Source organism: Triplophysa rosa, linkage group LG9 (genome assembly GCF_024868665.1).
Source record: "Triplophysa rosa linkage group LG9, Trosa_1v2, whole genome shotgun sequence".
NCBI classification, from domain to species: domain Eukaryota; kingdom Metazoa; phylum Chordata; class Actinopteri; order Cypriniformes; family Nemacheilidae; genus Triplophysa; species Triplophysa rosa.
In genome coordinates, this window is record NC_079898.1 from 16,054,403 (window position 1) to 16,076,708 (window position 22,306).

Genomic DNA, 22,306 nt, shown 5'->3' on the forward strand with positions numbered 1-22,306 from the left:
TGTCATGAAATGCAGGTAAGAACCCAATTGCAGGCAGCGGGGATGAAGGGGTTCACAAAAGACTTTATTTAACAGAAAATAAACACAAAACAAAGACCCACGATGGGGTATAATAAACACAACAGGATAATAACAGAACGTAGACTAACTAACACTAAACTGAGATAAACAACACTAGACATAAACTAAACTGAACACTTACTTGACTGAGACAGGGGAATCCACAACAGGAACACAAACATGAGACGCCGGTAAGCACGACATGAAACCATATAGCAAACACACCAAACACAATGACCGAACACAGGACAATGAAACATGAGGGTTTAAATAGGGAAGACAAACGAGGGATAACGAGCAAGGGCAGGTGTAGAACATAAGACACAAGAGGGAGACAATACAGGAAACGAGAGGGGCGGGGGCCAATGACAGGACACTGGAGAGAACGCATATTATTGTCAAAAGGACAATAATATGTTTCTCTCCACACATAACCAAAGACTTTGCCATGGCTCTGCTACACGACCAAGAAAAACATGACTAAGGAAGCAGAGCCATGACATTTCTACATTCAAACATGTTCATTTGGTACATTTAAAACGGCATAACAAATAAAGGAAAATTCAGTAACTAATGCTGTGTTCTCACCAAACGCGAATTAAGTGTTTAGCGCGAGTAAATTACATACAAAGTCAATGCAAAGACGCGCATAGACGCAAACTCGCGGCAGGCTGTGCGAATGATGCGAATTGGGCGGCACGGTTGAGGCGTTCTTCCGCGCAAGGTGAAAATTTTCAACTCGAGCTATGAATTTGCGCGAAGAGTTTTCGCGTCACTCACGCGAAAATAACGAACTTTTCCCGCGAGTAATAAAGAGCATAGAACTCGATTGCTCGCGTTTGGTGTGAACACAGTATTAGGCCCGATTCACATTTTGCGTATTCGTTATTTTAAATGTAGACGCGTGGAAATATGGGGTGACGCGGTCGCGATGCGCATGCGGTGCGACGCGCTCTTTTTTTAAGGCGCGTCGGCACCGCATCGAGATCTCAACTTTTCAGAAAGCGGCAAGCGCACCGCAGGTCATGTGACAAGAACCAACCAGCCAATATAGACAAGCGTTATTGAGTTATTGCAAGGTATTTTCAGTGCATATAATCCATATATCCTTTGTTTATAACTCCTCGTCTCAACGGCTATCGTGGCCATGGTTGCTTAGCGATGACAGATGCCAGGAGAGCGCAAAGTCCAGGCGCTTTGGGAAAAAAGGAGAACGCAGTGCAGCACGCATTTTCCGTGCGGTTTTAGACGCGAAATGTGAATCGGGCCTTACACAGGCGTTGTTCTCCCACGCACTATTCTCTGCCCTTGCGTCTGTACTTTTGAAATTGTGGTCCTATTCGTGCTAGCAAAATGTCAGAAATGTATGGGAACTAATAAAAGTTCTCAACCGTCATCGTCCTGTTTACCACGTCTCACAGCAGAAGCTGCTTAAGCCCGATTCACATTTTGCATCTTTTACGCGCGCAAGTTTGTTATTTATAGCTGTGTCTCGTTTCGGAAGACCGCGTCCTTGTGTCCTCTTGAGGTATCATCCTCTAAAGGATGCGGTATATGGAGGAACCTCAACTTAGAATTAAACGAGATGTCCTTACTGACATACTGGTAGAAGAGGAAACAGGAAGTACCACGTTGCTATGGCAACACATTGCACTCGCACACCTGTCAAATTAATTAAAATAATTTCTACATGATTTTAAGAGGTAAAAAGTTAGTTACTTTCTACCCTAAACAATGGCAAAATTAAACAAATGTAGCATATTTTGAACGACACGTTTCCTAGAAACAGTTTGCAACGGTGTGCAACAGGGTTTGAGATACGTTTTCTCTTGTTTGGTGGGTGTGTCAAGAATGTCAGCCCAATCAGCAGCAACATGTATATAACCCACGCGATATTAAAGAGACAGCTCGCACAATGGGTCCAAGTAAAGTCGTTTAAATGTGTCCGCTGCAGCTCGGTATATGCAACAATTGAAGATATTAGAAGAGATGTATTTTGCAGTATTCAAGAGACTGCCGGGATGAACGCAGTCCAGATGTTTGCCGACGCAAAGAATTGTGGATTATCTCTAGCAACGAAGGATACATCTCATGTGTCCTCCGAATTCTCGTGAAAGTATGTCACATTAGAAGGGTCTTACCTGCCTTCATGAAACGAGACAGTCTCAATGACGTAGCAGTCTTCAAATGAGACCTCCGGAGGACGCAGCCTTCCGAAACGAGACACAGCTATAGACACGCTGCAGGCACGCTCAAATATGGAGCGACGTGGTCGCGATGCGCATGTTACGCTCCCGTTTTATAGGCGCGTCGGCGCCACATCGAGATGAAAATAGTCAACTTTTCAGAATGCCGCACGAGAAAGCAGTGCGGCTCGCATTTTCTGCGCGGTTTTAGACGAGAAATGTGAATCGCCTCTAGTGCTTGCAAGTCGTGCCACTTGCCTAACTATTCCTGCTCTGTGCTGCTGCAGCTCGTGCTGAATGGAACAGACGGGTCACGGGCGTCACTTTATTAATGTAGGGTCCGTTCCCAACTGAACTAAATTTATTCTAGAGTTTCTTTTTCACACTATGCTACTTGAAGGGCCGGGTCGCCAACTGAATAGCCCGGCCATAGAAGAACCTGTTGGTTCCATAAAGAACCTTTAATATCTGAAGAACCTTTCTGTCACAAAATTTTCTTTGTGGCGAAAAATGGATCTTCCGATTATAAAAAAGTAAGAAAGAGATGGTTCTTTAAAGAACCTTTGACTGAATGTTTTTTGTGGAACCAAAAATGGTTATTCTATGGCATTGCTGTGAAGAACCTTTCAAGCACCTTTATTTTTAAGAGTGTATATCAATATGAACTTATCAAATTCTTTATAATCAAAAACTCTAACTGCATTTAACACATGAGAAAATGTTGATGCTCGAAATAAACCTGCATTCAAATGCAACTCCACTTTAGCCTCCAAACTATTACACAACAACCTCTGAGTCATAAAAATGTCCCTCGGGCAGGAGTAGTTTTAACGCCATAACATTATAGCATTTCTCAACTGCAAAGAGTCCAAACTGCTACCAATCAATGACTATGATAGTAAAACAAATTGTTGAAATGACTTTAGTGATGCAATTGCATGCTGATGGTATTAAGCTCCAGAGATGGACCATGAACTGCTGGACAATTTATCGAGGCTGGTTTCACCCTGCAGTCTGCACAACAGTTTCCATATTGATCACTGTTTACTGATATAATCGCTTTCAGATTCATTCTTCATCACTATGGCCTCCTGTATTGATTTGGTTTTACTCATGTTTCCATGAAGGCCCTGCACGAGTGCTAAACCCAGAGAGAGAGAGAGGAGAGAGAGAGAGAGAGAGAGAGAGAGAGAGAGAGAGGTGCGTGTGGGTCATCCATGTATTTATTTATGCTTGTGTGTGTCTTGATTTGGGCTGTTTTGCTGTTCATGATATATAGTTCTTTGTTTCCTCTCTGTTTTATCACCTATATCATCTCTCCTCTGTTACGCTTTGTCAGACCCCCTTACCTCCAACGTTCAGACATTTTCTCCTCATTTTTCTATTCTTATCATTCCAAACCTCACAATAAGTTTTGAACTACCCTCACCTCCTGCTTCATACTCATTTACACTCACTTACACACATAAACTCACACATGCAAAAAATTGTCATTTTAGACGTAATCTCACTTTCAGCCATTCGTGCGATTCCTTGATTGGATCCACCAGGGTCCTTAATTGCTGGGACACAGGTGGATAAAATAGGATGGAAGAAAAGGACGGTAATGGTGGGTAGAATAGATGCTATTTGATGAGGAAACATTTCCTATACTCCTTTGTTTTATTTTTCTGTACAGGGCCTGTGTACATATCACGTGTCTGTCCAGTCTGTACCGTAGTTATGTGAAGGTTTCACATCTGGTTATTTCTCTCTAAATTACATCCACTCTGTATAGACTGTTTCAAAGCAACAACATAAACAAACGTTAGTACGTATACATGCTTTTGTGGCCCAAATTTAACTTCCGGTACACATCCGCAGAGTCCAAAAGAAATAACAAGTAAATTACATTAGCTAGCAAGTTAAAAGTATTTCTAGCCAGTATTACTTTGGGTTACCAAAAAGAAGTAGAAGAACCATTACTTGGCTAAACTTAAATTCAACAAAGTTACATGACCCATTCAACAAATTGTTTAATTAGTACAATTATTATAAAATAAAATATTAAATGAATACATAAAATGTTACATTATTAGGCACTAGCCAAACTGATCAACAAGCACAGACCGGAACTTAACTTCAGGCAACTCACATGCTCCGATGAAACTGTATGTACTGGTTCGATAGAAGAGAGAAGATAACATACACTGTAAACCCGGATAAGTTGGCAATACTCAAATATTTGGAGTTTTAGAGATTCTTGGTTTAAGTAAGCAGAACCTTCAAATTTTGATTACTGCTAAGTTAAAGTTCTTTACAAATCTTAGTTAGTGCGACTTAAATATTTAATTTATCCTTTTTATGAAATTAAGTAGACAGAACTTAAACAAATAAGTACCAAAATTGCATTTTTAAGTTGACTAAACTAAATTCTTTCGTTTTATTATTTTGCATATTCCTTAGTCTTAATATGCATAAATCAAACACCTAGACTTATGCAATCCAAAATGAGCAAGAAGAGACTGATCTCAGAACTGGCATTAGCACAGTTACTGCTCACTAGTAAAATAACACGTTACATGCGAAATGTAGCTTCGCAGAGACTAGGCACAAGCACCACTCTTCTAAACAATGGTAACCACAAAACTGAAAAATATGTCAAACTCTTCTAAATATCTAAGAGAAGTGAACATTAAACACTAACAAGTCTTTAACTTTACTAAAAACATATAAAATAATCATATTTTTATAAATTTACTCTCCTAATGCAGTCTGACGCAAAGCATGCTGGGAATTGGAAATCCTTCTTGACCAATTGTTGAATTAACATGTTTAAATTAAGTAAGGAGCAAATAAAAATTTTGAGTTTTAGTCAAGTTAATCAAAAATAATCATTATACTTTACTCAAAAGTAAAAAAGTGTTTCACAAACTTAAAATATTTAAGTTAGTAGAACTTTTTTATAAAATTAAGTTTACATTACTTAATCTGTTTGATTATTTTGAACATTTGGGTTTACAGTGTAGGAAAAGAGACAGTGTACGTTGATGTAATGGTGATTTCAAATCACATGAGAAAGATCTACTGAGGCCACATCTGGAGGTGACAGCAGGGGCAGTGGTGAAAGAGCTGAGCTCAGGCTGGGCTTCACTGGACCACGAGCACATGCCCATTTTCTGCCCCATTGAGGTCTCTTGGAGGAGCAGTGCTTACCACACAACCTAAACACAAACACATACACTGAAACTATCCATTCCATGGCTATGATTGGGGACATCTCTGCCCTCCAGTTAATATATCTCAGCCTCTAGCCTGTAGGCCAAGTGTTCTCTTATCCCTATATGGGTGGATGAAGGCATCACAGTAGTGGCCTGATTTTCTTAAGTATGCAATACTGCAAATCCCTAAAGATAGGCAGAGGTGGGTAGTAACGCGCTACATTTACTTCGTTACATTTACTTGAGTAACATTTTGGAAAATATGTACTTTTTAAGTAAAATTAAAAGTGTGTACTTTTACTCTTACTTGAGTAAATTTCTAATAGAAAATCTGTACTTTTACTTCGTTACATAACTTACATTGCGTGACGTTCCTTCGTTCCTTCATTTTAAAATATGCTTTTTAAAACGCGTTGTTTATTTCAAGGTTGTCGTCTCTTCTTCCGGGCATTCCCGAGTGATCGATTCTTTTGAGTCGATTCTTTTGAAAGCATTAATTGAACAATGGGCAAAACCACTTGAATAGGCTAATGAATCAGTTCAAATTATTTGTTCAGTTCGCAGCACGATCCGAATCATCTGAAGCAGGATTACTCACTCCTCGTAGCGCGAAACTTAAGAACACGCAGAACACAAAGAGCGTTGGATGAAGTGGATATTAATCTATATCTATACAATCAAAACTGCAAATGTGTCATATTGTTTGCCAGCAATGATAAATGCCCGCCATATGCGCGCACCCGCGCGACCTGTTCGTCAGACACCGCAACATGCGCGTTACCTGTCAGACACAGAGACGTGGGCCTGCAGAAATATACATTTGAAGAACAGAAGGAAGAAAACGTGTTGATGGGCGTGTGGCTCACTGTTTACTGTTTGTTTACAAGTAAGAGCGTTTCACAACACACACGTGACACAACACGAGAAAACATGAGCTTTGTTCAAAAATGTGTATTTCATTTAAGAGAGCACTGCAGATGTTCTAGATCATCTTAGGAGTTTAGTTCATGCTTTAGTTTGACATGGTCTATTATTCTAAATAAGTTGTGTAAACTACATTGACATCAGGACTAGATGAAATTTACAGAAATGCTTGTCTCTTCTGTGTTTGTCTATTCTTTAGTCTCTCTAGTATATTGCAAAGATATCTGCTTATGATTTTCTGACAATTAAAATAAAATAAAAATTATTATGATAATTAAAAATATTGATTAAAATGTAATATTAACAATTTTATGTAGTAGGCCTATATAATCAGATACAAAGTAACTAAGTAACTAGCTACTTGAGTAGTTTTTTCATCCATACTTTTTTACTTTTACTCAAGTAATTTTTAAACTAGTGACTTTTACTTTTACTTGAGTAACAATTTTGGCTACTCTACCCACCTCTGAAGATAGGCATCATCACCTTTGTCCGGTTTCGCATTTAACTCACTCTGCCTAGTGCTGTGTTGACAACAACGCTCAGAAGAAAGTGAGAACCTAAAGTGACATTGAAAGGTGGCGCTAATCATGATGGAGGATTTAGTGCCGCTACTTAAAGACATTCAAACTGGTGTTGGGAGCAACCGAAACTGATTGGATTCGCTTCTGCTTTACACCTCAGTGAGACTGAACCACATTCAGACATCATGGGACAGGAATAGATGCATAGTTAAAAACTTGTGCAGGAGGATTTATGCTGCTAGGGGGCCGCTACATTATTACATTCTCAAATACTGTACACACCGACAGCTCACATATACACGAATTTACAGAAACGATAAAAGCAGCCATGCATTTGAATTGTTGATACGAGTTTAATTTGGTGGTTACGTTGGACAACGTTTACTCATATTTTTCCAACTTTTGCAGCCAATAAACAAAGTTGTCCAATGTTCTTTGAGATGAATATAGCAAACATTCACTGGATGGTCTGGCACTGATTATCTGAAAAATAAACTTTCTTGCAACTTTTAGCATGAGTGTTTATTATGGCAGAGGGGTGATTGTGTGTCAGGGAGGGAAGGGGAGGTGCTGAGGGGGAAAGGGAGATTTATTTATTTGGTTTGATTTTCACTCCTAATCTTCCTTCGCTCATGCAAATGGAGCGAATACGGAAGGTGGCGTGGTTATCTTTCTTTACATCAATAAATAAAAGGCTCCAGTAGACCACAGGGCCCAGCTAATTTTCCAAACCAGTGAAGAGGCTTTTATATGAGGAACACCTCTTCCATTCCCTATCACACTCTCTCTCTCACACGCACCCTGAAAGCTCCGCCTCTTTCATTTCCATTGCTGTTTCATCTGGGTTTTCTACTTTGCCACCCACTCATCGTCTGGTGCGTATCTATGTGCGTGTACGTCACATGGCTTCTTACTTTCGTTGGACGGACTAATAGCCGCGTTGACCTGGAGTGGATTTGAATCAGGTTGCTGTGAGGTAAAAGGACGATGCATTAAAGGGCAAGCTGTAATCTCCTCTGTGCCTTCTAATCTCCTCATATTAAGCTTCGCCTGGACGATAAAATGGTTGGGCGTCCACCTTGGCTGGACAGCTGACGGCTCACACAGGGCAGGGAGGACACCCCCCCACCCACACATGAACGCATACACACTCTTCTCCATGTAGGAGATTAATTGCTGTAAAATTAAGCCTGTGTGTGTGCTGTGACCTGTGGGGTCACTTTCTCCCGGTATGATGAAGCACTGTGGTCAGTCCTTCAGCGTGACCCAGCTTCCTTCATCCTGTGCCATCTGCAAAACAAAACAGCTGGCCTTCAGAGACCAAGATCATAGGAGCTAGTGATCCCATAAAGCTTAGGAGAGAGAGAGAGAGAGAGAGAGAGAGAGAGAGAGAGAGACCAGTTTAGTTTTCTCTTTATCTGGGCTATGCATCCAATGCCAGCTGTATCATACACAGCTCACGTTTACTAAGATTCATTCAGAACCCCCAAAAAGCGTAGCTTAACCCTTGGATATCTTCTTTTTAAAACCCGGCTACTTTTGACAGTTGTAATTTTCTACTGTTTTTCCCATGTCTACATTTTTTCACTTCTGGAAAAACAGACATCATTTACTGAATGTTGGTAACCGAAAGTTGGTAACTGAACAACACTGGCACCCATTCACTTCTATTGTATGGACACATTACCAATGCAAGTGAATGGGGGCCAGTTATCAACATTCTTCAAAATATCTCCTTTTGTGTTGCATTAAACAGCATTTCGTCCTGACTACGATGCTTTGCTTCATATACTGTAAATGGCCTCTCTGTGAAATTCTGTCTTTTAGGATCCAGATCAACAGAACCAAACCATTTGGCAGCAGTTCTGGACTGATCGTTCTGTTTTGCGCACACACAAATGGTTTCTAGACGTAGCATGATATAAAAGACTTTAACCGCTGGTGCAGCTTTGAATAGGCCCTTGATTTGCTCAGTCGCCCACTGCAGTGAGCGGCCTCATGCTCTCTCCATCCCTTTTATGTGTTCTGCAATTGGATTCTTATGCAGGCAACCCAATAATGTGATGAAATGTGTAGAATCTCTGGCCAGGCCACATGCATGCAGACATAAACACTGTGCCTAATGACACTCAGGCCTCGCTACTCGGCCACTTTCAACTCAGCTCTAAACACTAGCAGCTGGGCCGAGGTGGCACCAGAGATGTTTATTGGGGGGCTTTAGCCCATCAACTTATTGTCAACAGTTCAAGAGCTTGTCAGCGGACCCACCAGATGTGTTGCGGAGAAAGAGAGAAAGAGATGGAGAGTAGGGGAAAAATACAAGAGTAAACCGCCCTGTGTCTGCCTTAAGCTCTTGGAATGGCTCAAGCATGTGTAGTCATATCACTCTTTGTCTCTCGCTATTAGGGTGACCTGAGTTTAAAAAAAGGCCTTTTTATGGTACACTTTATATTTTAATGTTAAAATTTGAAAGTCATCTAAAGAAAATAATTAATACATTTTGTCAAGTAAAATTAAGCTAAACAGACAAAAATGTGCCCCAATAGTCTTTTCAACAATAAAAAAGCATAATTTATCAAGCGACCTCTTAAATTACATAGTTACAGTTAGTTCCCCCCAAAAATGAAAATTCTGTCATCATTTACTCACTCTCGTCATTTCAAACATGTATGACTTTCTTCCGCAGAACACAAAATATGTTTTAAAGAATGTTGGTAACCAAACAATGGCAGCATCCATTCATTTCTATTGTATGTACACAAAACCAATGAACGTGAGTGGGTGGCGTCGCTGTTCTGTTATATTAAATTACATAGTTCCCCCTAAAAATGAAAATTCTGTCATCATTTACTCACACTCTTGTCATTTCAAACCTGTATTACTTTTTCTTCCACAGAACACAAAATTATAACACATTATGTGCGAAGAAAACAACAAAAAGGTCAACATTACTTTGAAACAGAATAATTTTATTGTGTGTCATTTACAATAAAGCTATAAGTATGAAATATAACTATGTGACTAAACTTAGCAATTCAAAAGAATATGACATTTTACAGTTAAATGTTAAAAATGTTCCATCATCACCATAATTTCCAAATGGTATTATACACAATAAAATATAAAAATAATATAAAAATAACACTGTGTTGGGTATGTTTATGACTTTCAGATCAAATGGTCAATAAAACTCTTTTATAACCCTCTGAGGATCACAAATATAACCAGAGATACAATGTAATACATATTATCATTTGAAATCATAATTATTGGCTAAAGAAAGCCAGCCACAAAACAGCAACATGAGACAAATGTCTCCAACAAGAAAGAGGAAAAGTGAAAGACCACCGATCTCAACAGGCTGTTATGCGATACGCCTCCACGTCTAGATGAGCATGATATGATTTGTATTTGTCTGTTTTAATCGTGCAAAATGAGAATTTAATTGCTTTGTCACCATTTTTGCATCCAGACACAGAGGCCCCGGCCACCTCACACACGTCCCTTAACACTCCAAAATGCCTACATGGGTTTTTACTATTTATGTGAGAAAACTAAGTAAACAAATAAATAAAACGGGAAAGGAAAAGTATTTTGTTGTGCTTGCTGTACTGTACAGTTCTCCCCCTGCCCCACTGTTTTGCAACACTAGCCAATGTTTTACAAAGTTATAATCTCATTTGCATATTAGATGTGATTAGCACAGTTCATTGTCAGGATTACGCTTCTTGGGTTACACAGTCGCATAGCATGAGAGAATAGACAGATTTGGGTTTGCGACGAACAGGCCAACACCGTTCCCAGTCATGCTAATGAGCGTACCTATTTAAATGAGGAAAATCGTAAGTATGGGTAAAACAATCGCCTCTTTCACTCTGCTGGAACACACATACACACTTTTTCAAGTACTAAAACACATTCGTTTGTGTTAGCCAATGTGTCCTCTTCAGATCAAATCTTGGTCATAGAATTGCAAATGAAAGACGAGGCAGAGTCGGGGGTGATTGGTGATAGAAGACTCAAAGGACTTTTCTAAAGTGCGAGTTTTCAGGTTTTTGAATCCGGTGCCTTCAGTCCAACTAAAACACATTTCATTTATGGACTAGGATTTCAAGGCTAATGTTCTGAACACATGCTCCTTAGCAATGATGTTGACGGCACTTGAACTGTTGTCTTTGCAACTGACCTATGCTTTCTAACAAGACAAGCCCTTTATATACATTTCACACTGCAGAAAGAGAGAGAGAGAGAGTGCAAGAGAATGTGTAACAGTATTGCATATAATTCAAACTAACCATCTCTAAGCAGTCTCAAATATAATAAAGTTAATCAAAAAATGCTTATAAGCATCTGCTTATAAGGCTACAACAACAGCTTACAAACGACACTTTCCAAAACTCAGTATAACAAGCAACAAGACTCTGACAGATCTCAGGACGATTTTGAATTCCATCACAAAAGTAATAGAATGAAATAAAACCTTTGAAAGGGTGAGGATGTGTGGCTATTTGTCAGTCTGTGTGAAGGGGCCACAGCTGCGGTCGTTTCTAAGGCGACCCTGCGGCCCTGTGTCCCCTGTGCGGGTTTCCCTTTTACATCTGCTACAGCTGGAGAACGCCGTGTCACACACTTTGCACCTGAAGGCATTCAGACGCACACACGCACACACTCACACACAGATGCGTGAACACACATACAGTACATACCCTCCCCACTTACACATGCTGACCCTAGGTCTCTAAGCCCTTGGTGAGCCCATGTGTCAACTATGGGCACACTCCTTCCTTCTGTAGTTATGTTTCTCTCTCTCTCTCTCTCTCTCCCTGTGAAAGACAGAAAATAAGCTTTGTGCTTATTTTGTAGAGAACAGCTACAGTGCTGTGTAATTGACCGCTCGCTGACAGTGTCAGGCAACATATTTTTTGTGTGCGATTTCATTCCCCTCAGACTAGAAATCGGTTGATAAAGTGTTCAATACAAATGTTATAAACAAAATGTGTGCAATAAACAACAAATCTCTGCAAAAACTGTGAGGGTAAACAGTATCAAAAGTATTTTACTTTTTAAACACATTATCTCTCCTTGAAACACACACTCTCAAACAAATACACACACACACACCTTTATTTCACTATGTTAGTGAGGACAGCTCATGTTCATTATCTCAAGGCTAGGCTAATGCTATTTTCACTCCCCTGACCTTACCGTCCCACATAAGCTTTCATAGGAAACCCATAGACATCAGTAGATTAGAAATCATGATTTTGCCAGATTTGATATTTTTCCTATATTTTTGAGGGCATTTAAGGGCAAGTGGTATGGCCAAACCTGTACACATACACACAGAACGAAAATTCCCAGCCCTGATTCTCCATTCAACATTGGTACTAGACTGGCACATTATCTCTTCTTGACCCCATATTCTCACATGTAATAAAGCAAAGGACGAGCCCCTTCTTCTTATATACACACAGAGAGTCACACACTACACCCAGCAGAGAACAGAGCAATGGGCTCGAGAATATCCATGCTCATTAGCCCAGCTTCTGTCTCCACATAGGCTTGTGTGTGTGTGTGTGTGCGTGTGTGTGTGCGTGTGTGTGTGTGTGTGTGTGTGTGTGTGTGTGTATGTGTGCCTGTGTGAAGTCTCAGGTGGCACACAAGGCAGATGAAAGTGTGGAAAAGCGAGAGTAAGATATGTGACATTGCACCAGTGGTGTGGGTGCCAGCTGCTCAGGTTTAGTGTGTGTGTTAAGGTGGATGGAGAGGGGCCATCAGTTCACAGCCTGTGAACCTCTCATTACACTCTTTCTCACCGAAACGGAGTTGAGCGAGGAGGGGGGAGACTGTCAGTACACATGATCACAGGACTCCCCCCGTACACACACACACACAAACGTCACAATCATTACACGTGACCACTAAGGCCAGACAGACACACAGGCATGTGTATTGCTGGCACTCATGGAATAGGACTCCTGAATGCTTTCTTTTCCTTTCGTTTACTCATGCTCTATCTCTTTGAGAGTGTGTGCTAAAGCTCAATCTTATAATCAGGAGTGACAGTGGTGGGATGTAAGCAAAGAGAGAGAGAGAGATTTGTTTACATTTAGTGGCTGTTTCTAATGTATTTTTTTACCTTGCCAACCTATATACATAATACTTGTAAGGTTTAACGCTGTAGCTTCAATATTTTATACAGTGCCTTCTTCTAAATAGTGATGTTATAATGAGTAATCATTTTTATGACTAATTTCTTAATATGTTTGAGGAATTCACGAAACATTACAAAAGATTGAAAGAGGTGATCTGCCTAAAACTAGTAAAAAAATGATAAAGGCTGTAAATGCAAAAAAAAGTAAATTAATAAAATAACAAATTGCAGCAATGCAACATTGTAAAAAGCACTATATAAATAAATAAAACTGATAAAAAAATATATAGAAAAAAGAACTGAAAAAATCAGATAAGATTTCTGAGATTTGGCAAGTGCTATGACACATTCGTATAGTAAACACATTTCAGAGGATGTTTATGTAAAGCAAAATGTGTTCTGTTTGTTCTCGGAGTATAAATGGATGTATGTGCATGCAGAGAGCAGCAGGGATGCATGTGTGTGTTTGTGTGCATGTGTTTTTGGAATAGAGATGTCTATGCTATCTCTCTCTCTCTCTCTCTCTCTCTCTCTCTCTCTCTCTCTCTGTTATTGATTGTCCAGCACTTTGAGAACAAAGAGTTAATCCTTAAAGGGCCAAACGGCACAGATTCTTTCTCAGTCATGAAAGTTTAAAATGTCTTCTTTTTTCTGTTTAGTCCTATGAGACATGTTCTCAGTGTAGCTGGCTGCATGACCCGGGGCACAATGGAGATCCAATACCCAACCCTATTCATCCTACATTCAACCAGTCAATACCTATTATTAGATTCTGTTGGCCTATCCGCCCAGTTATGGCACAGAAAACTAGGTTTTCAGATTGGCCAGTGGAGGAGGGAAGAGTTGAAACTCCACCCATCTCATACTGTCTCTCGCTCGTTTCTAGGCCTGGATCATCTTATTTTGAAGAAGCTTTTTAAATTGCACTAGATTATCTACAAAAAGAGTTGATGGTGATAGTAGCTCAAACTTTTCTGCTCTTTTGAAGTGATTTTATAGGGATGTCAAAGCCATTTTTGGTTGAGGGCCGGATTGGATAGAATGTCACCATAGGAATTATTTTCTTTTTTTGTGTACTGTATCTAAAGCGCAGGGACAACACATGCTCTTCTTAAGCTAAAGATGGTTTCATTGAATGCACATGCTCCCCTGAAGTTAACTTCCGGTCTGTGTTTGGTTATAATATAGGCTACAGTAACAACATATTTTAGATGTATTTATATTAATATTAACTAATATTGTATTAAATTACATTAAAGCAACTCAACAGTTATTGGTACTTTGCGGAGGTCTACTGGAAGTTAACGTTTGTTTATGTTGTTGCCGCTGAAACCTTCTAAAAAATGTATAACCACACTCTCTAGTTAGATGATTCTAATTTCAAAGGAAAAAACGGTGCATGTGGAATTTATTAATATACGTTTTGAATAAACAATCTTGCATGTAGAATAAACAATTCTATTATTATATTAATAAACAATGTTAATATGCAATAAGATGAGATGGTCACTCTAGCCCTATAGCGTTATCATCTAAAAAACTCTGAATTGCTCAAAACATCAAACATTAAACAACAAAAAATAAATATGATTTAAAAATTATTGTTTTAATTTATTATTTCATCTTTTTGTTGTTTAACATGGTAAATGATCTCATCTTTAAATGGTTAGAAATGGTTTAATGGCTCTGTTTTGGCATTTGTGTAAAATATATTTACATTTACATTACATTCATGCATTTAGAAGACACTTTTATTCAAAGTGACTCACATTCAGTCCAAACATGTCTTTTATCACTATGTGTTCCCTCGGATCGAACCCATGACCTTGCGTTGATAGAACTTTACCAGTGCTTTACCAGAAACAATGTTTCCAAGTCTCCGACAAAAGAAGCAGACATTTTTTTGTCTGACTTTGTTTAGTTTTATGTGGTGTATATTCTTATAGTTGAGACTAACATACGTATACATTAGCATATGTTGTTGTCACATGATTCATAGTGTACCTGAAGTGGGCCGGCCTCCATCCGCCCAGTTTCTCCCCATCTGGACGGCTAACACACTTCGGCCAAGTGCGGTGAGTAATGCGGCACTAGCTGCCTCTCTGACAGTACTGGGCCATTGCTAAAGCTAAGCCCAGAAAGAAAGAGCTTGTTTGCTAAAAGGTAATAAATTGTAGGTTTAATTATAACAGCAAGGTAATTACAATCGAGGAAACACCCAAACCCAGTGGGAGGAAAAAGGAGGGAGAGATATTCCTAATAGAGAAACAATGGCTACACTGGACCGTTCCACTGAGTTTTCAAAGAGATAAATCGAAATGAAAGGAAAGAGAGCTGAGAGATGTGGTCATGGTCAACTTCTAACGTGCTTTATACCTCTGTTTGTCCTTCAGTTTGTAAGGGCCAAGTTTTTAGGGACAGACCACCCTGAAAAACACATTCACAACAAGAGCAGAGGAACAGTGCATGGCTTCAGAGAAAAGAGAAAGAATGGTAAAAGAGATAAAAACAGCCAGAGGAGCGGACAAGTTAAGAGAGCAAGAAGACATAAAAGAGACAGTGGTCTGGCAGGATTTCTCGAGGTCTGCTTTGTGTCTCTCTATCATCACCTATTGCATTCATTTTTCTAACGTAGCCTATTTTGTTTAGATGGCCTGCAGACTGATCTGAGGTGACCTTGTGGATCGCAGTATCACATACACACTAACACAAACACACACGGAAGAACGGTGCATGTTAAGTTATTTCATAAATACTATTTAAGCAATGAAAGTAGGTGTTCAGCTAGTTGAAAAAGTTACACCTGGTCCAGTTTTAAATAAGCCAGTACAAAGGGCCCTGTCATCCAGCCCAGCTCATTATACTGTTTACAGATATTAACACAAAGAACTCACGGGGGAATTCTCCAAATAATTAATTGCGTCCACTGATTTATTTTTTGCACGTGCTGTCTGCGTTGCTTTAGTGCATGGTTCACTAAAGCAATTATGCAAAGCAAGTAACTGTACAAACGTGGACACAAAAATAGTGCTGATTGAGACTTGCATGGCACAATTTTACAGGACAATTCTGAAAACTAGGCTGTGGAAGATGCAAGCAGACTAACACAATCTGTCATACTTTACTGGAAATGCACAGCACTGCTTTAACACGGCGATCCAGACACCTGAATCGGCTCTTTAAATGCCAAAAGTGCTTGTCTCATGCACACCTCTTGTCTGGATATATGCCCGGATATAATGCACTTCTCCATTTGTTTGATGATAAATTACTGCTGTCACAATTGTTATAAAATGTACACAAGAATTAAATAAAATTCATTTTACCATACAGTACGCTTTCTACGTGGAGATCTGATGAACGCCAGTTGGTCACGACTGAGATGCATGAAGCTGATAGTGATCAGTTGTTTCTGTGAGAGAGACTGACATAACTTAACTTAAAATTAAATCTCGCCTGTCATATGTAAGCACGATCTCGATCGCAGTTCTTACGCAGTTCGCAGTGATTAAAGATCAGAAGACCCTGGATCCCCCGCCCTCTGAAGTTAATTGTACAAGCTAATGACGTGAGGCCCAATGGGGGTCATCAATCACATGTCTCAACCTTTCTGTCTCACCCTATAGCTGCGACCTCAGAAGTAGCCTCACGCAGCATATGTTTTTCAAACGCGTCTGACCGCAAGAGGCCCAGAGCCTAAGCTGCTCTCCGTCATGTCGGGATGGAAAGATGAAGCTCGCAGGCTCCTCTCTTTGTCAGCATCACTTGGCTTCAAACTGTTGCCGCCGGTCAGAGGACACTGGTTCTCCAGGCAGCCGACACCTCGACTCAAGCTCGGCCAAGACCCTTGGTGTGACAAGGAACAGACAGACGTGAGCGTAGGTTTGTGTGTGCGATGAAACGTGAGTACCGACACACATTTGGTCCATTAGACAGAAACCTTGAAGAGCCTATACAGTAGGTGCCATTCTGGATGCAGTGCCATTGTAAAGGCTTAAGAATGTCGATCTCTATTTAGAAATCTAAAGCCCAAAGTATAGTCCGAGCATCCGTGTCTGCCAGCATTACGTAATTTTCGTCATAAGGAGGGTGTGGACGGAACGCTTACAACAGGGCATGCTTGAAAAATTGTTGAATCGGCCGAGTCCAATAGGTGACGTACTGTGTCGAACTCGTCTATCCGCGCTTATCCGCGGTTGAGTATGCTCAAGAAGCTATGTGGACGCGTTTGTGCGTGAGACGGACACGGGCGTGGAAAGTAAAGTATACCTGGCCCTTGAGAGCCCATGCGACCAATGGCACACTGACATTTCTCCAAAAAGAAGTGAAAGTATATATAGGGTAGCCACTGTTAATACATTATTTGAAAAATATATTATTTATGTTAACTATAATATGGAAAAATGTCACTATATTGGCATTTTTAATGAAGACCGGTTATACAAACAAAATTTTTACCACTGAATTTATTTTAGTTAGTTTTGGAGTTACAAACATTTAGTTCTTCTAATTGTGTTAGTTAGGTTTTCTTGTTTTCATTTTTAATCCACCCCAAAATTTGTAATATTAAATAATGTAATAAAAATGTATAGGTGAACAGGACTGAATGAAGAGCAAGCCTCAGTGTTCGTGTTTGTGACCAGCTCTGGTGTACAGCTCCTAATTTCATCATTTCGGCACTGCCATGACTCCACCGACACCTCCAAACCTTGTCTACAATCATTGCCCTATCTACCCCACATCTCATCACACACACTCACACTGCCCACAGACAGACTACTGTAACTGCACTATCACAGTCCAAGACGACAAGCTGTATTGCCCTTTTGAGAAAGAGAAGAGTAAGCAGACAGAATCTCCTATGAAATACTGACACAGAGATAGGGATGCCTAAAAAACCCCAAAAGTCTCATGTGAGAGAAAGTATTCATATTCTTTATGTGAATTTTTCAGGGTTATAAATGTTTCAAGAAAAACTGTTTTATTAAATGTATTTACGCTGTTTCAACCTTGAGGAACCTATCAAGATTCAGTCTCATTAAATTTGTGTTCCCACAAGGGGAGGTAAAATCCTGACATTTTCATAGAATCGATGAAGAAGACAGACCATGAAACATCCTCTAATACAGTCAAACCAAAGCGACAATAAGAGACATGGATGAAATCCAAGATAACAATCAAAACGTACAAATAAATACTGTAGATCAAAGAGAGGTTTGTGCTGTAACACAAGAGAGTAACATCTGTAAAGAGAGTAATATCTGTAATATCTGTGTGTGTGTAGAATTTCAGAATAACGCTAGCTTTGACACCATCTCACAATTTACTTTCGAGTTTATAAATATATCTAAATATAATTCATGTGGCTTAGTAAATATCACAAAAATAAACAGTTATATTAACTAAAAATATATTGTAAAATCCTTTAATTGATTTTTCAGTGGGACGTATTTAACAACAGTTAATTTCTCTAAAATTGACATATATTATTTAAGTTTATTTAATGAAAAAATAAGTATTTAATAAATTATATTTTCAATATACACTTAATATTTTGGTGAATTCTAATATAAATATTTGAGTTTTTCAGATTAACTTTAAACAGTACATTTAATTGATTTCAAAGCTTTAACATTTACTCAATTTTTGGATTGTAAATTGTTTCACGTAAAATCACCATTAAATTTTTTAAAGTGTAGATGACTCGTGTTGCACTATGCAGGTTTTTGTCCAATCAAATGTTTTTTAGACTCCTCCCCAAAACCATCTGCCATTGACTAACATAAATTACTTAAAAAAAAACTTTCTGTTACAACAGGAAATGCATTAACACAATTTAAAAAATGTCACATGATTTCACGTGGTCAATAACCTTACCTATAGCAATGGAAGCTGGATTTATCCCAAAAAACATTGCACCACAATCCCCAGTTCCTCACGATTGTGGGGTTGCTAATAGTCTCTGCGATTTGTTTATTGACTCTTAGCCTGTCTCAGCGTACGGAACCACTTTTGATAAAAAGAGACAGCGAACTGTAGATGCCCTACCGTGACAGTGACTGAATGGGGGCAGAATGTACACTGACAAGTCTTGTCAAACAGGTGATATCACATACACACACACAACACACTGTCCGCACATTGACACAGTCGCTGTGACACGGATGATGCCTCTGACAGTCACGTCACCTGTGAGCAGGTGCTGGTGAAACACACACCCTGAAATGCCCTGGGAAGGCACGTTGCTCTATTATGGGCACATTAAGAGAGACCATCGGTACAGCTATGGAAACGGATTAAGCGGTAGTGATGGAGCTAACCGTCAGTCCACACACCGTGAGCACATTAACACAGGCCCACGTTCAACACCATCCGCTGCCAAGTACAGTCATGCCCTGCGCCAGCTCCACAATACAGGTAAAACTATCCGCACCTCCCACATAATAAAATATGAAAGAGGTCTTTAGATTTGATTTGATTCTCTGAGTGTCTTTCACACAGTCAGACAAAGGTCACGCTGTTTTCAACTGTCAGTCCGAGCACAGAAAGAGCTGAGCTTGCCAGATAGCACTATTCTGTTGTCCTATTTTAGAGATCTCCATAGGCACAGCACTTACGGTAAAACCTTGGCCTTCTTATTCCAAGCAGATTTATAACATGCCATGTGAAGATCAATAAGAGAACAATGTGGAGGGATAGAAGCACAAAAGCCGTCTGTGAGAATTTTTGGACAGTAAGTGCTTCCTGCTAAGGAAAAGCACAATAGAAAAATGCCTTGACAAACCGAAGCATTCATCTCAAGGAGCTTGACAAGCTACAGACAAAAAGGAACAGTTTTTTGATCAAGAAACAGAGAGATAATGAAAACAAAAAGAGAGCCTTGATTGCTTTCAACAGTCGATAAAGATTAAATATTTTTGCTCAGAGGTTACCAATTCACAGCTCATCTTTAGATTGCCTAAAGTATTAACTTTATCTCACACAGGCATATAAACATTAAAGACATTCTTAGTTATATGGTAAAAAATCTTTTAAATTCATGTGAACATTGGCAAAGAGAAAATCATTTAGACTTAAAAAGTTCTGAAATAAAATGTTAGAAATATAAAAATGTATAATCCTAATTTAACCCAGGCATTCTTTACATCACCTTTAAAGAGATCTGTTTCTAGCACATGGACATTTTCATCTCATTTATATCTCACTGCCTTCTTTGAGAAACAATTACTCTATTAAAGAGATCTCATTTGTCGTTTTGTTTCCTATGGGATATTTCATGGTGATAATCACTGGAATAAAAAGAGACATTCCAAACAAAAGGCAGCAAAAGCAAGAGAACCCAAGCCAATGCTCTTTTTTCACCTGGGACGTGCATTTGCCCATTATACTTTGACCTGTGAAGGTATCCAGGAGTCAGACACCTTTAGCATCCCCGCAGCATCTGTCCTCCGCCCTCCCTTCCTCTTTTCTTGGACTAGCCACAGTTGCTATCAAAGGACTTTTTTGTTTGAGGATGCTCTGTTTCTCTCACTTTGAGGTTAGGTTGCTCTGTCAGAAAGATGTTTGTCTATGTGCCTAGTGTCAGGTTGGAGTAAGGTGTCACGCCCCAGTTGGGCTTCATTAGGACTGGGGCGTCGCTGCACGTCTTCAGGCACCCACGCTGTGCCACTCAACATTAGACTTATTAATTCACACACAGCTGCCCTCTTCTTTATTCTGGCCTGTTTGGGAGTCAGTCTAGCCTGTGGCCACAGAGGGACAAATCCAGCAGACAGTGCAAGTCATAACCCATTCAGACTTGGACAAACGTTTCCTTGGTGAAAAAAAGTGGACAGAACTCCTCGGCACCCTTTCTTTACTCATCATACTCTTCATTTTCGTCTTCTTTTGATTCTCATATCATAGTAATATACATATTTAAAGAAAAAAATGTGTATAACAGCTATAATATTCAAATACTGATCATCTACTATTTGCTATAACATAACCAAAATAAACATAACAAATTTTTTTCTTCCTTCTCATTCTCTCTCTCTACTGTCACGGCCCCGGCACACTAAACAGCACAGCTAAAATGTTTGAATCCCTTTCCCCAGCAGTCTGCACTCACCGTCCTACCTTGTTTTTGATCAGCCACAAGGAGCGTTTAGACCCTTTCCACACCTCCTAACTGTAAGCCTACGCAAATCCTTGCCTTGCTTTCACATGTGTGGCCGAGTGGATTTTGCAGCAGGGCTGCGGGGGCCATGGGAGTAACTTTAGCCCCGGAGTGAGAGCCATCTCACCACATCAAGTCTTGGAGTCAGTGGGCACTGCCACCTCCAATTTAACCTCTCTAATGTGACACTAGCCAGGAAAAACCAACTCCACGGAGGCAATGCGAGCTGGAACCAAATGAGAGACATTCAAAAGTGCGATCTGCTTCAATGTCGAGGTTCATTTTTCACATTTTCCCTGCATCGGATTTGTTTTTCTCTCTGTGGAGCCAGGGGATAAAGGGCTTTTGGGTAATAATGAGGGGTGACCAGAGACGTTGAGCGGTCTAAGTTATGTGGAAAGTGTCGGGCGGTCCAACGTACCTTCTGAGCGGCTGAATTAAACAGCTGGCCACAGTATAATCAAAGGCAGAATGTAGATCTATGTGCAACTTTATCTATGACCTGTTAGGTTGGCCAAATGGTTTCTTGCTGCCATTGCTTGGTTTTGCCAGGAGACATTTGCTTTATTTATGTACAACAGGACTTTGACATTGAAGTAAAAATAATGTAAGCTCCAGCTGCGTAGAGCTGCGTATAGCTTGAGATATTGTGAACTTCAACAATAACTTATTATAATAATATTCAGATTTACCCATAAGATAAACTACAGAGATCTCTAGCTCAATTGTTTCTCCTAGACAGCAATACGATTAAATAAAGAACGCTATTCTAAATAAAGATTCTCTGATATTTTATCACATGCATTTGAGAAGACATTGCACTGCACATTGCACTTAAGAGTGTTTTGTGTTTTAGTATTGTCATAAAATGTATCCAGGACAGATTACAGATTACTACAGTTATAAGATCTATATTAATCTTAAAGTTCCATGCTCTTACTGTATTGCAACACTTATTAAATTTGTATCTTTTTTTATTTCTCCTAAGCAATTTTAAGAGAACATTTTGAGACAAAGTTTATACAAAAAATAACTAAGAACTATAGTCTAATAGTCTCCTGGGCAATAAAAAAGCAACATCTGAGCAAAAAATGTTCCTC